Source organism: Dipteris shenzhenensis, chromosome 17 (genome assembly GCF_047967505.1).
Source record: "Dipteris shenzhenensis isolate YYH24624 ecotype China chromosome 17, Dip_SZ_1.0, whole genome shotgun sequence".
Taxonomy (NCBI): domain Eukaryota; kingdom Viridiplantae; phylum Streptophyta; class Polypodiopsida; order Gleicheniales; family Dipteridaceae; genus Dipteris; species Dipteris shenzhenensis.
Window position 1 is genome coordinate 14,103,564 of NC_141612.1, and position 16,636 is coordinate 14,120,199.

Below are 16,636 nucleotides of genomic sequence, written 5' to 3' on the forward strand. Positions count from 1 at the left end.
GTCTAGGGGGGAATCCTAGGCCTAGGTAATTAATGGAAGGGTGCATTGGTTGAACCTAAAGAGGGGTTTAAAGGTAAGGTCCACTTGGACACATGGCACCATGAGGGTTGGCCACTTGGGAGGTATTGGGTTGTGTGGGAGGATCTAGATGGGAAGCTGGCCAGAAGGGGTTTGAGAGGGAAAACCCACGTACTACTATTTTGGGGAGATAGCATACAGCTGAGAGTCTAGACCGTGGCTGGGTGGAAAAACACTACGGAAGCCCTCCTTGGAGACGTCTTAACATATTTCTATTTGAAAAATATGAAAAATAAGAACAAGAACGTGATGCCGTACTTGTAAGCATTCAAACTCCCATCATAAAGCCTCAGTTAAATGCCACTAACCTCCAAATCTGGTCAAAAGGCAACACAAAGCTATACTCTGAGAAGGATCAACAACACTAAGGAAATAGTGAAAATGCCAAGGACCTAAATTGGTAGTCCACCGTGCAAGCGTAGTGATGCCATAGTCTTTGCTCATGGCTTCCAAGTATGTCTGGCCCTTATCACTGGACCTATGTGACTGCATACAGTAAGAATGCTAAGGAATGTGATCCTATCTGGTTTTACACCTTCTACCCTCATTCTATCTAGCATAAGAACAACGGTCCCTCTCCTCCCACATTATTCATCCACTCTCCAACGGTATTCAACATGCTCCTGCTATTCCTTTCAAGGAACCTGACAGTGCTACAGCTTTGGCTCCTCGAGAGAGAGATTGAGGACCATCTTGAACTGATTCAGAAAGCCTTCATAGACAATCGTTGGGCAGCAATAGAGAGCGTGATATTAGTGCACTGAATGCAACATTGGTCACGTTCAGGCATAAAGCTTCCTTCCCCTTGACGTAATCTCTCTCTCTCTCTCTCTCTCTCAAATAGTCCCTTGCCCATGGAGTGAACCCAAAACTCAAAAGCGTGGATGGATTTTATTGCATTTGTAGGAGTGTTAGTATGTCAATTTAGAAAGGAAGTGCAGAGCAAATAACTTGAGGGCCAGGCCAAACAGAAGCAAGTGTTTCTGCATCCGTTGCACGAGACAACCAGAGATGCTCTCATTCTTGCCAGCAGGTTGGGGGTGAATCGCATGTTCATGCCACACACAGTCGTTGCAGATACGCAGCGCTTCTGCGATTGGCTGATCGATGTGCTTGGTGTTCCGAGGAGAGGGCATTCGGAGAAGGTGGATTGGTATCCGGTAGCGGTTTCCAGTTGGTGTTCGGACTTGGTGTTCGGACGCTGGCGATTCATTGATCGATTACATGCATGCTGGCGTCATGCATGCTCGCGCACCGGAGAAATCGCAAGGTATCGTGGTTTTTAACTCTCTTCTGGTTGTTTGCTTGTGAGATCGGTCTTTGGATCTCACTTGTTATTGGTTCATTTTGTGTATTACAGGCATAGAAGAGCATGTAACACCAGCGGTTGCTAATCTCACCAGAGGTGATAAATTTTCTGACTCCACTGAAGAAAGGTAAAGATTTTTGACTCTAGCTCTCATTTCCCCTTCTTGTGGTCTGTCAGAAAGGGCATTCGAGCTGGAATATCGGAACGTGGACAATGTCCACACTTTGCATCAGGTGTTGACGTACATATTGGAGGGGGAAGGTTATGCTCCAGTTGCCGGCCTCTTCCAGTCTAGTGGCTGGGGGAAGAGCAGGACAGTGTGTGAATTGTGGCGGCAAGGGGTATGGGTTGTGTATTGTTCGTTTGCATCTGGGAGTGGCTATCCCAAAAGGTCCTGGATTGCAGATTGGTTCTATCAAGAAGCAAACCAACGTCTCCGCACTTTTGAGGGCGTACCAGGGCAGCTGGAGTGCATGAACTTCTCTTTGGCTTACTTCATTGCATGCCTTACAGTATTGTCAGACATGGTCAGGAACGGGGAAACCAAACAAGGATTTGTGACGAAGATGAGGAAATAGTGAATGGCTCAAAAGAAGTGGGTTCTGGTTCCTGTATCACTTTGACCATATAGGCATAGTGAATGGCTGTAAATCCATCATATTTCAGCCTCTCCATAGGATACCTAACCCTGGTAGACTTGCGCAAAATAGGCTCACTTCCAGGTGCTCTCAAAACATCCTTGGTCTTCCTTACTCCAGGTGTAACAACAGAAGGAATACCCAACTCATCATCAATGCTCTGCTCTGAGCCACTAGATTCACCATCCACATAAGAGTGACCTGCATTCACATCAAACATGGGCTGATCTACCTTCTCTTTTCCTTTTCGTGATACCTGCGTACCACTATCTGCATTGCTTTGAGGAGATTCTCCTGATCTCAATCTACCTGTCCATGGCGAGGTATGTGAACCACTGCTAGAGGACACTGCAGGTCCACTGATATTTTGTGATTGCTGCTGTGAATTCTATGCAGCATTACCATTTTGTGCATCTACATCAATCATCATATTTACTGGTTTATACAGCTGCTCATCTCATCAAAAACATCTCTGCTCACTGTAAACTTACGAGTAGAGGGGTTATAGCATCTATACCCTTTCTGTTGCAGAGAATAACCAATAAAGATGCACTTCTCAGCTTTTAGATCCAACTTGGACCTCAACTCATTTGGCACATGGACATAGGCAATGCAACCAAAAATTTTCAAATGAGAAATATCTGGTTTCCTACCAATATACATCTCCTCTGGCATCATGCCATGTACTGCTGCAGTGGGAATCCTGTTCATTATATAAACTGCTGTAGCAACTGCTTCAGCCCAATAATAATTTGGTAAATCTTTTTCATTTAGCATAGCCCGAGATACCTCTCCAATATGCCTGTTTTTCCTTTCTGCAATTCCATTTTGCTGTGGGGTATGACTGCATGAATATTGCTGCTTTATACCATGCTCCTGCAAGAACCTTGCAAACTCATTTGAGAGGTACTCTCCCCCTCCATCTGACCTTAGGCATTTTATTTGCAGGCCTGTTTCTTTTTCAACCATAGCTTTAAAAGATTTGAAGTGCCCAAACACTTCACTTTTATTTTTCATAAAATACACCCAAAGTTTTCTACTGAAGTCATCAATAAATGTGACAAAATAGTGACAGCCTCCAATAGATGCAGCTTTAGTAGTCCACACATCAGAGTGGATTAATTCCAATGGCTTTTTACTCTCTTGAACATGCCTAGGAAAAGGTTTCCTTGCCTGTTTCCCAAATTGACAGGCTTCACAAACCTTCTGCATTTCTGCAATCTTGAATTTAGGCAATCCTGCAACAATATTTTGGGCTTGCATTGATTTAAGTCGCTGTATATTAACATGACCAATGCGTTTGTGCCAGATATCAATATCTGCAACTACACCAGTCCCATGTGCAAACATTGTTGCACTCAATTCAGGCATGTCCACATCCAGCGTAAACATCCTACCCTTCTTCTTTCCTTTTGCTATCAAGCGACCATTATTTTTCATATCCTCAACAAAGCATCCATGAGGATTGAATCTGACCTACAAGCCCTGTTCAGTGACAATCTATGAAAGAGAATCAGATGCCATTACAGAACACTGCAAAATATTCTGTCACTACAAAAACACAGCTTTTGCCTCACACGGGTAGATCTGTAAAACTGACGAAAGTGGTATTTCACCACACAGTCACTTCCTAGTGATGATTTTGCATCAACAGGCAACAAGCATGAATCTGCAACTCCCAATATCTCTGCACACAGGCATACGATGCAATTTCTATGGCAACTTTTCACCGACTAGCCAAGCAGTGGTCGCACAGCAAAAACAGGGCCTTTTTCTGAGTGCCTACGGAGAACTTCCGCCTCCAAAACGGGCCCCGAAATGACCTCGAATCAGAAAAATAAAGTCACCAAGGGCTACGCCTACTCCCGCAGCATATAATGCCCTCTCACCACACCGCGAAGGGCGTCTCAATCTGAGACAGTGCACTCTTGCACTTCCGGCTGTGCTACCTGCAGAGATTTGCTCCCAAACTCGAAAAAGGAAAGCAACACTTGTCCTCTTACCAGGACACTGCGAACTTGGTTTGCTTTCTTGAGCTCCTTACCACGAACAAGGCTCTGATACCATGTGAAGATAGTGGGAGAGAGGGAAGGAGTCTCACTTGAGGCTTTCTCACAATCACAATGGGGGAATACACACAAAGGAGGAGGCTGAAAACAGTTTTCCTCTTCTTAGTTGTGAAAGCCAAAAGAACTCAAGTACAAAGAAATAGAAGAACCCTATATGTGGGTCTCAAACCAAACTCAACTAACTAAGGTGGCATACTAACTGAGCCACGAACTAGTGTAGATAAGGATAGCTGTCATCCAGCTATTATTCGTGGGCGGTGTACTAATCGCATCTGTAGCTAACAAGTCGGTGACATAAATGCACAACGGTCACCCTGGCATATCGCGAGTGGAGCTCGATATCTCAACAGTCTCTACACACTCGGATGCAAGTAAAGTCACCTGCAAAGCTTCCCACACAGCTTCTCCTTCCTTCCACAGAGCTGCTGAGCTTCAAGCATTCACGCAGGCTCAACTAGATCACCTGGGCTCTGATACCAGTTGAGAGTGCTCTCAATGGAAGCAAGAACGGAAGAAGGAGAGAGAGAGACAGAGAGCCACAAGTTTTGGTGGGTGCAAAACCACCCTAATCTTCTTTTTCATTCATTTATATATGTGTTTGAGTATTGTACATAACTGGGGTGAAGGCACAGTGACCTTTAACCCCCACAAGGCATGCCTACAACTAATCTAGGAATGGGAGCAATCCTAGTGAACTACTAATGAGCTAAACCTATGCTCTGATACCATGACAAAACATGCGTGCCTCAGGATCTATGGAGGGCTCTAAGGTGGATGGAACCTGTGTGGAAACATGATGAAGAGAGTGCTCATGACATGTACCTCAAGTCAATTAGGTTCCAAGATAGATTAGCTTGGATTCAGAAAGAGAATCTTGAGGTAGTGCAAAGTGCTTGATTGATATTACTTCAAATGAACCTCCCTTTTATAGTTGAGGGTACTTACATCCATTTGCTTGCTCACATGTGGGATATCTCCTCCATGCCATGTGGCAGCTTGCCCTTTGCTCATACCTTTGCTCTACAAGTGCTCATGGCACCACAACTCTTAACATACACCCTCCATTATCACAACGTAGCAGCATATCAAGCACTTAAGGAGTTGGCCATTCAAGATTCACTCGCAAGCCACCTTTCGTGTTACTTGGATATGAGGCTCTTGGATTCAAGGTGGTCTGCCAGGGGTCTAGGACCCATGGCAGACCACCTTCCCTATTACTTGGATATGAGGCTCTTGGGAGAATTTCTCCAAGCCTACAACTCCAATATGAATGTTAGCATTCTTTGCAATGTGACGAGCACTCCCCACTTATACCACCTCAATGTGGATGTGGTGCGAGCCACCTTCGGCCTACCGATCATCACCAACAAATACTCTATAAAGAAGAAGATGCCCGAGGCCCTCAGTGACATCTATTGATACAATCGCAAGAAGAGCAAGGGTGGCACTCATTTCAAAAAAATCATTAAGCCAGAGATGGGGAAGTCAGCACAAGCCCTACACCCTATCCTACATCATCTGCCACATAGGCAAACCCTTATCCTACCATGTCATTGTTGACTCACCTACCAGTTGTCATCTTGCCATGTCATCATGGTTACCTTGACCCTGGTTAGGTCAACCTGACCTTGGGTTAGGTCACTCAATAGCTGCCTCATCATCTACCACCTGGCACTAACCCTCTACAAGCATGCATAGTGCTCCACAGGCACTTCATGTGCACCTGATTTCCACATCACTACAATGCTCCACTAGCACACCTCTTGCTAAGCACAGTGCCACATCATCACTGCACATTTCACTCTTTTTGGCCCCTCCACCTAGATCAAGCCCTATCTCTTGATCTAGGAGGAATTTGAGGGTAGTACAAAGAGGTGAAACGATCAATTTTTTGTGCTCTACGTACATTTCAGCACAAGTATCACTCACTTTTGATCCTCGCTGACAAATCCACTTCCTACATGCACATCACGCTCTACATCGACGCATTTGACCAAGCACATAAAAAGAACCAAAGAAAATAATTTATTTGTTGTTCTTTCATAGATCGATGGTTGGTATAGATCTAGATCAGAGTAGGCTAGATCGCCATAGAGGAGACGCTTTGAATTTCTCCAAGTTGCCAATGTAAGACATGCTCCAAATTTTCAACTAGTACCTACTCGGAGTTAGTCCCTATGCTCACATACGGTTTCACATCATCACATTACCTGAAACCTGACGTTCATCAGTTCAATAAGTAGACTTCAGAGTGTTCAAAGGCATTGCTGAATGATCAGTGGTGGGTAGATAGGACATGATTTGATTTCACACACACATGCCATCATTGTAAAGCCTATTTGGCTATTTCATGGCATTGTGCACATCATTTCAGCCTTGTAAGGCCTCTTGGCTATTCCCAGCATCATTTCCACATGCCTTGTGGTTCAAATCGGATTATATATTGCAGTTCTATCTTCACTGATAGTTCAAATTTCACTTTCCACAGTCAGTGTTTTGCAGTTGATTCAGGCAGTGATGTTCACAACACTTTGAGTACATTTCTTGCACCATGTCTACCACAAGCAACCTAAATCTATAGGCATCTACTAAGTTAGACAACTCCAATTATGGCACATGGAAATGCCAAATTGAGACCATTCTTGTACTTCAGGACAAATGGGAGTATGTCGATGGATCTACATCTAGACCATTGGATGGTCCATCCAGCAGTAGCTCTACTCCACCTATAGTCACAGCACTAGCAGCAGGATCTACAATGGGATCTCCAGCTACACCAACAATTTCCACACCTGTAGTAGATCCTGCCATTGCCCGAGCACATGCAAAATGGGATAACCGATCATGCTTACGTACTCAAAATCAAAGACTATAACAATCAACTTGCAGCAGCAGGAGAGACTATGAATCCATAAGAAATGGTTCAAGTCATCCTAAATGGACTAGGAGAGGGATACGAGAATCTAGTCTAGATTATTGCCATGGAATAGCAAATTTTGACACTGGAAGAGCTTCGGTTAGTCTTACTGGTGAAGAACTCAAGACTTAGGCCATTCATGCATGCAAAGGTCATTTTAATGATTAGGCATTCACAGCAAAGTGGTCATCATCAATAACAAAGTCATAAGCAAAGTCAACATTAGCATCAGGATCATCCTCTTCAACATCAAAATTAGGAAAGAGGAAATGATTCCAATCAAGGAAGATTCCAAGGATTAGGGAATGCATCCACCAACATGTCAAACATCCAGTGCAACTACTGTCATAACTTTGGACACTATGAAAGAGATTGCTGCAAGAAGCAGTACGACCATGGTGGTCAATCCATTAGCAATCCAGGGAATTTTTGTGGTGGACATTCTAGTCACAGTCATTTTGCAAATGAACATGGGAATATGTTTCTTGCAAACGAGGAAATGCAAAAGACTGATACAATGTATCTAGAAACTAATTGCAATCCAAAATAGGATTTCAGCTATCAAGTCGACCAAGCAGAATAGGATCCTTGGTACATCGATAGCGGTGCATCATCTCATATGACAAATCATCAGGAATGGTTCATAGAGTTGAAACCATTAGCTCATGTGAGTTCTTTAGCTATCCATATCTTAGTCCCTCTCAGCTTGTAGGATTGTCGGAGAAGCTTGACCCATAGATCTCCTGATTTAACTGTAATGATAGCATGTCCTCCAGATTTCGAATATAAGTTACTCCTCCATCATCATCAGCATCCTCATTATTATCCTCATCAACTTGCCATTCAATGCCAGGTAAGGCAGCTTTGAAATGTGCTATAGTCTCAATGAAAGTGTCCTCCTCTTTGTACCATCCTTCAGGGAGCCCTCCTACTCTAATCTTCAATGCATAATCATGTCTGGCTTAGTGTTATTTGATCTCTTCTTGGATATCAATCTTGCTTGCCTTTGTATTAGCTTTGTATTAGACTGCATAGTCACTTATTTCTTAACTACTTGTATGTAAATTTAAACCATATCCTTAACTGTAGAAACTAGTTGAGTAGGGGGAGAGTTATTACATGATTTCACAACATCAATTATTGCCTGCTTGCCAAGTCCCTTGAACTTGAAGTCGAGCTTTAACTTCTGCCAGCTCTCCAGCTTTAACTCTCTAACTGCTTGCTGCAAAAAATAAATCTGTTCATTCTGTCCAATGATGGGTCAGTTTGAACCTGCTTGTTGCTAGTTGCGTGCAAATGGAGAGGGTGTCATGGCTGCCACTGTAGCATATCGTGTCCTTGTTGAGGTTGCTGGGGCGGAGGGGGGTTTTGAAGAGAGGGTTGGCCACTCCATGTTGGCCATATTTGCTGCCCTAATGTGGGCGTATCTCGGGCATACCATAGCAACATGCTCCTCGGTCTCAACATGGTGTGAGTCACAAAACTTGCATACCCTCTCATGTCACGATAATCCCCATCATGCTCCTCGCTCAATCTCCAGTGCATGTGATCGAGTCCTAAAGCAGGCTATGTTCCGCCTAAGAGTCAAAGAGAGAGAGAGAGAGAGAGAGAGAGAGAGAGAGAGAGAGATTAACGTCTTTAAAAGGCCAAAATGGCATATGAGACCAAAACAGTAGATATATATGCTAGTGTTGTCTCATCAAAGAGAACAACAAAATAAATAAGCTGAAAGCTGAGGGCTACTAAAGGTACTTACAGTCATAGGGACTGCAAGTGACCCAAAACTAATGAAAAACCAAGCAAGTATTACTAAAAAGTACCAATTGATCAGCATAGGCACAAAGCTAATCAATAGAAAGGTTGCACTCTTCTCATGTTAAAAATCCCAATCATGGGCTGCTCTAGGATCTCATAACCTGGTGCCACGTGTTTTTGTTGTTTGGCAATGATGGCACGAATCCGATGAAGATATGGGTATCGGGTGCCGGGTCTTGGGGGCCTGGGCCTCCGTGACTTAGATATGGTGATGGCTCGGTCCAAAATCACATCACTAGAGTGTGGCAATCTGTCTGTGTGTGATAAGGTGGTGGTGGCACTAGGGGTTTCTAATGACGAGGGGGGCATAAAACTAGCTGACGTGCTGGCAATGAAGAAGTCTTTGAGTGTACTTTGTATGGGTGGGGCTGGTCTCAGCTGTTTGTCTCCCAACAAAGTCTCTCTATGTCGCTTGAGCTCTGATAAAAACAAACCCAAACATTTTTTATCTTTGTAAACCATCACCCTATGAAGTGGGCCAAATCCCTCTCTGAATAGACAGTGGTATCTTCCTCAGATTTCATAATATACCATGCATCTTCATATGTAATGCTCCTCTATCTCCTCCTCCTGCTGGCATAACTAACATATCCGATCCCGAGGGGCTTTGTGCGTGTATCTCCCTGTCTCTATCCTCAACCGATGTGATGAGGTTCGAATCTGGCCAATAATACTACATAGTCCATGAGATAGGTCTGTGTCCATGTATGCTAGCCTAGTTATAAGTTCATCTAGAGATAAATGAAGAAAATGGCTCTAGTAATGTGCCATCTTCTTCCCTAGGGGCTCATGTGGTCTAGTCTAGGTTCTCTTAGTCTCCAACTTGACAATATCAGCTCTAATAATCTTGTTTCGGTCATGGCGAGACAAGTCTAACTTGGGACAACAATCCAAACTGTATTGAAAGGGTGGGAGTGCATCCATTGTCAACTCATGCTCTAAAACCATCTCTGTAGCTGAGCATACCAGCACCATGTTCGACCCTCCTCTGCTAGCTACCTGGATGATATCATAGCCAAGCATGCATGTCTGGAGCTAGGTAGATCCCACAATCTATGTATGCAAGTTACTGCCTGGAACAGAGCCTCAATCACTAGTGGAGTAGCTACTAATTCAGCTTGTATTATCGAATGTGGTATAGATGACTTGCTCTGGATCATGCTAGCAATCAATGTCACTAATGGCCTCTCCAATCTCCTCCACTCAGTTGCACACTTTACACTGGGGCCCCATATAGCTACACCATAAAATAATGTGGGCACCACCAATGTCTCAAACAACCAAACACATAGAGAGAGAGAGTGTGTGTGTGTGTGTGTGTGTGTCTATTAACGTCCACTAGAGACCAAGAGGTCTATGGGACAACATGAAAACCAACCAGTATGTCAGTCTCGATCTCGGTCATGGTCAGGAGTTGCCTCTCAGGTCGTTGGGTCTGCAATACGTGTGCACAATACGTGTGCACAGTGTACTCTTCAAAAGTGGATTCTCGTGCTCTCTGGAAGAGCGTTATTTGTATCTTTCATCTCTCCAAGTATTAAAGCAAATTCTCCCCTGATTGGGGGAGAGGGTCCTCAGTGGATATAGGGACCCAATTGGTTGTCGACTCATTCTCTCTCTACCCTTATCTCTATTCTTTCTCTAAGGTGCATGAGTATCACTCCTTACTAAAAGGTTTAAAGAAGGTCTTGCTAACATGATTAGATATCTATCGCATGTTACACAGAGGGCTTGCTCCGAATCATCCTAGAACCCAAAGTCACCTGCAACCACTCGAATCTTTTACACTCTATCGCTAAAATGTTGCTCCCCTAGAAAGGTGTTGCATACATGGTAGTTGGTGTTGGCTCTTTCCTACTGCTTTCGTAGGAAGAGTTGGGTATTCTATGTTTGTAGGGTTTCGAGGCTTTTTTCACCTACAGATATAATGGGGTTGTCAGTTGTAGTATATGTGTAGCTTAGGACCTTGAGTCGTGTTCCGGTGAGAGATGTAGGCTTAAGTGTGGTAAGCAAACAAAGTGCATGCATGTGTAAAAGGAACGTGTATCATCATGATTGAGGTAATGAAGGCTTTCACCTTCATTGGGGGTTGTAGGGTTTAGGAGGAGTTTAAGGGTTAGAAGGAGGTTCCATGCTTAGAAGGAGGTTCCAGGGTTTAGAAGGAGGTTCTAGGGTTCAGAAGGAGGTTCCAGGGTTTAGAAGGAGTTCCAAGGTTTAGAAGGAGGTTCCTAGGTTTTGAAGGAGGTTCCAGGGTACGAAGGAGGTTCTAGGGTTTAGAAGGAGGTTCCAGGGTTTAGAAGGAGGTTCCAGGGTTTAGAAGGAGTCCAAGGTTAGAAGGAGGTTCCAAGGTTTAGGGTAGAGTACATGGTGGAGAACTCGTCTCCCTCGTAGATCATGGAGTTTGAAGGGTTGAGAAACAAAGGGTTTAGGGGGAGCATAGGAGTGGGAGAGGAAGAAGGTATAAGAGCATGGGGAAAGGAGAGAGAGGGAGGAGGAGGAGGGAGGAGGAGGAGAGAGGAGGAGGAGGAGGAGGAGGAGGGAGGAGGAGGAGAAGGAGGGAGGAGGAGGGAGGAGGAGGAGGAGGGGGGAGGAGAGGGAGAGGATGGGTTGCAAGGTTGGAGAAGAGGGGAGGAGGAGTTGCAAGGTTAGGACATTCTTTTGGATGTGGAGTGCAAGGAAGCATGGACACTTGAGTCAAATGCTTGGAATACCAAAGTAGACTCAACACAATGCCCCAAAGAGTGTGGGCTTCATTCCATTATGGGATATTTATACAAGTTGGAGAGCTTCTCTCTCTGCATGTAGGAATTGTAACACAAAGTTGTATCACAAAGTTGTAACACAAAGTTGAAGTCGTATGTGGAAGTTGTAACACAAAGTTGTATCACAAAGTTATAACACAAAGTTGTATCACAAAGTTGTAACACATTCTCTTTCTACATGTAGAAGTCATATGTAGAAGTTGTAACACAAAGTTGTATCACAAAGTTGTAACATAAAGTTATAACACAAAGTTGTAACACAAAGTTGTATCACAAAGTTGTAACACAAAGTCGTAACACAAAGTTGTATCACATTCTCTTTCTACATAAGTTCATGTTGGCACAGAGTCAACAACTGGCCTCACTAGAGTGTCGAAAAGCCAACCCCTTGTTGGTGGGTCCTAAAAGTGCACCTGAAAGCACTGCCTCTCTAGGTAAGCCAAAGCTCCCAATCCACTTGTCTCTGGCCGCCTGGGTCATCCTGTAAAGTGGCCCTATGAAAACTACCCCGAGGTATGTGTAGGCCTGCACTATCTCTACTAGCTCACCGCGGTAGGTGAAGCTATGTTGGTGTAGCACAACCCGTGAGGTGTTGAAGATCATAACCTTGGTTTTCCCAAGGTTAACTATCAGGTCTCTCTCTATAGAACATCTCTAGTGCCTCCATGTGCTTCTGCAACCCCTCAGCTGTAGATGATAGTAGAACTATGTCATCCGCATATAGCAATATCTGTATCATCATATCGGCTAGCAATGATCCCTTGTCTCCTAGATGGTCAATGAAGGATGTGATCTCGTCAATGTAAAGCCCAAGGAGGGTACGGGAGATTGGGCATCCTTGCTTCACTCCGATGCTACTCTCAACCCAGTCTGATAGACCTCCTGGAGCCCAAACTCTCCCTCTAACAGACTCATATGGACTCATCACTCCCTAAATTAGAACCTCTGGAATTTTCATCTTCTGAAGCCTCCTGATCATACTAGAGCGTGGGATGGTGTCAAAGGCTTTCCAAAAGTCTACGAAGCAAGCAAAGACTTTTTAACGCCTCGATCTCACCTCCTCAATGACGGTCTGTAGAGTGAAGATGTGATCAAGGGTGGAGTGTTGTCATCAAAAACCTACCTGTCCAAAAGCCCACCGCCCATGTGTCTCTGTGTGACTGCTAATCTCCCTCTCTAGTACTAATCCATATATCTTGGCCAAAGTATGGCCAATCATAAGCGTGTGGTAGTTCCCAGTGTCCATGGGGTCCCCTGCTGCATCAGCAGGGCATCATATAGTGAGCTTGCATAAGTGTGCCAATCTCCTGGGCCTATAATGGGAATAAGCGGCCTCTCCTTCGTCAAAAGCCCCCATACCAAAAGTAGGGTCTCCACCTTGAAATGATTTGATCACCTCCTCCATCCTACGTGTAAAAAATGTCAGTCTCTTATGGTGTATCAGGCGTCGCAAGATCCATTGCACCTCATGTGTCATAAGGTGGTCCAAGGCTCACTAAAGTGCCAAGTGGAATCTCATCTCTCTGCACTTGTCATCATACCAAGGATTTTTAGGCATCATCCCCACTGGGGCGTGTGTTGCGGATCAAGTCGTGGGGAAGGATCTGGCTGCAATGTCCTATACTGCTGAGACAAGGATATCTGAGGTGCAAGTGAGGTCTGTATCATCTCTGAGTAGATCCGGGAGCTCATGAGCCAGGTGGCTTACATAGACTGAATCAAAAGCATGGTCAAAGTATACCTAGACTTGAGTGGAGGCTAGGGTACCCTGTCCTATGGCTAGCATGGAGGCCAAGATGCTGAAAATCAAATACAAGTGGTCAGCACTTAATGGTGGGGGAGGGACAATAAGATCATGTATATGTGACACAAAGGTTGGAGATCCCAAAAGGTAATATATTGTGCTTGACCCTCCTTTAACAGGTGAGCTCCCTTGACACCAACCGTCTGAGAAGACCATTGTATCTAATCAGGTTATGAAATGCTCCCATATCTAGTAACATGAGGTGCATTGTCTAAGTGCCTCACTATCTCCAACCTTCTCGGGTCTATCTCCAATACTATGAGATGATCAGCCTCGAAGTCAAGTAGGCCCGCTTGCCTATCCCTAGTACATGCATTGAAGTCGCCCAAAAGTAGGATCTCTCTCTATCTGGAGAACTCTAGGATATCTTCAAATATCATCTCGTACGGGCTATGACCCTCTGTGGCAATCTCATGAGCGTATGATGATGTATCTAGAGGGAAGTAGCATATTGTTGTCATGAGAAGAGAAATGATCTTTGCAACTGCAGTGAAAATCAGGCACATACCAGGTGGTTGAATACGTCCCCACATGTGGCGTGCATGCTCCTCTTTCCTCATCACAGATATGTAGGGTCTCAAATGTGACATGAAGAGGACTGCTATCCCTCTCGATCCTCATATGCCACTATCTCCCTGGATCTCTTTTCTGTAGGCTGATTCCCACATATAGCCTGTCACTATGGGTAATCCACTCTCTGGGCTCTCATGTGTCTAAAAAATCACATCTCTGTTAGTGTAGGTCTCTGAGAAACACGACGGTACTGTTGCAATTCCACACATCTATACTCAATCTATTTTGTGCACTCATCTTCTGGGTCCGACACCGTCATGTGCTATCCAACTCCCCTTCTTCCCTTTCTGCCCTTTCTGCTCTTTCTCTGATGATCACTTTTCCATCTCTATAGGCAGCCCATTTCCCCTCCTGTCTGGCTGCCATCACTTGTACCATCCCTTCTTTGCGATACTCTTGTTGCAAGAGTGTGAGGTCATCATCTAAGAATGCTTGATACCCTTTAATGTTGTTCTCATGCTCATGAGGGTAAGTCTATCTGCCGCTGCCCGGAACCTCATAATTAGTGGCCTGGTTGGTGCATCAGCCTTGTCCACTCTCCAAGCTGTCTCGCATGTCAAGTTAACACCCATCTTGGTGAATAAGTTGTAGCATCACAGCCATAGGGGTGTCCCCTACTATCATCCCTCTAACTAGGACATTTAGGGCCTTGCGCCCCATCTCTTGTCCTCCTCCACCAATGCATCACAAATGAGCACCTTTTTAGGGACTACTGTGCCCTTTTTAGCTACATCTTTCCATTCTAGCATGTCGGCCTTTCCCTTGGTAATTTGTTGTGTGAGTTCAGCATGTTTACCTTGCATGATGGTCTGCAAATCTGTCATTTCTTTCCTGACCTTCTCATTCTTAGATTTCAGCTCATCAATAATCTTGCATCCTCCTTCTGGTGTGCCCTTGGTGTCCTTGAGCTACTATATTTCAATAGAAATGGCTTGCATTTTATCTTAAGGCAAATCCTTTCTACTTCCCATGTTTTCTATTTTTCCCATTCCTCTCTTTTTGCCTTCTCCTCCTTCTCCTTCTTCCATTATTCTTGTATCTTTCCTCCCTGCTTCTTCATTTCAGTACCTTGTCTACTTGTGATTTCTTAACTAATAGTGTCACATTTGTATACCTTCATAAGACTCGAATATATTGAATCTTACAAATAAAAAGTTTTTTATAGAACAACCAAAAGAACAAAGGAAAATTAGACAAAATTAAGAGTAAATGAGGAAAATAATGATAATAATAATAATAACTTGGTAAGCAAAGCTACGCTTATGTTCTCATTAGTACTCAAGCATAAGCTGTCGTTTGTAGCTTCTAGTTTCTCTATCTTTTCAATCAAGACCACAGGCAGATTTGTTGAGCTGGGTGATGACATCAAAGCTAGTCTTAGATGGTGTCCCTGCCATATATGTTGTCACTGCATTTTCTAGAGCTTGCTTCCCCCATGTATCCTCTACACATCCCCATCTAGGCATTGTGTAAAACCACTCAATTGAAAACCATTTTTTCCTTGTTGTTTTCAGCCCTTAGAAGTAATGTAGAGTAAAGAGATTCCTCACATGTTTATTGCCTTGGGTGCTCTTCAAGCATGCTAGTGTCTTTTTCCTTGTCCTTCCTTATCTTTTCAATGTTGCATTGTGTAGTGATTCGAATTTCTAATCTTGAATCTTGATCCTTGCTGGTTCTTCTTAGTTTTTTGCAGGGTCGAGGGCTAGAGCAAGTGTAGGGGTAGGGGGGGGAAGGGGGGTGTATAGGTTGGATGGCAGCCTGTGGCAAGGCCCAAGGGCCTGTGGGCTAGGCGGGGGCTGAGAATAGGTCCCCCCAACTTGTTTCTTGAAGCATCTAGCTCCATCTAGGGGCTAGGATCCTAGGCAGAGGCCGTGGGATCTGTCCTATAGATGACAACAGCAAGGCTCTCTCTCTCTCTCTCTCTCTCTCTCTCTCTCTCTCTCTCTCTGTGCACCACTGCCTCCTCCCTAGTGCCACTGGTGCTGCTCCTAGCCCCCCCGATGCTACTCTGTCCCTCCCTGCTGCTGCCTTGCCTGTTGCTGCCGCTGCCCACTACCCAACCGCTACTGCAGCTCCGCTCCTCTTCCCACCTGCAGCTCCGCTCCTCCTCTCCTCTCCCCACCTCCTCCTCCAACTAACTCCTCCAACCATCCAATGAACTCCTTCTCCTACCCTCCTCCACCAACCAACTCCTCCTACTACCCTAAATCTTGCTACTTGGGCGATGGCAAGATTGAGGGATGCCACCTAATTTCCCCACCATCATCTGCAACAAACCATGAACCAAAACACGTCAATTCGGCTTCAATAGGCAAAGCAAGATGCGAGAAAGAGGAGGAGAAAGATTCGAAAGGCAGGAAAGAGATATAGCTCAAACTCGAAGATGTTAACAGACGCTACAATCGTAGCAGACTCGGAGTGGACAGCAAGGTGGTCCAGAAGATAGCTATGTTGACAGGATCCTCAGCAACAGCTTCTTTGACCTCATCAGCTTTGTCCATCCTTGCCCTGCAGACATTCCCACCAACATCCATGGTAATGACTACAACCCCTGATCACACACTTCCATGGTGCACAGGTGTGACTTGCAGCCTTACGACACACATCGGTCTTACATGACCACCCTTTGATCTCTATGGATGAGGACCTCACTCCCCTATAGATTGAGGAG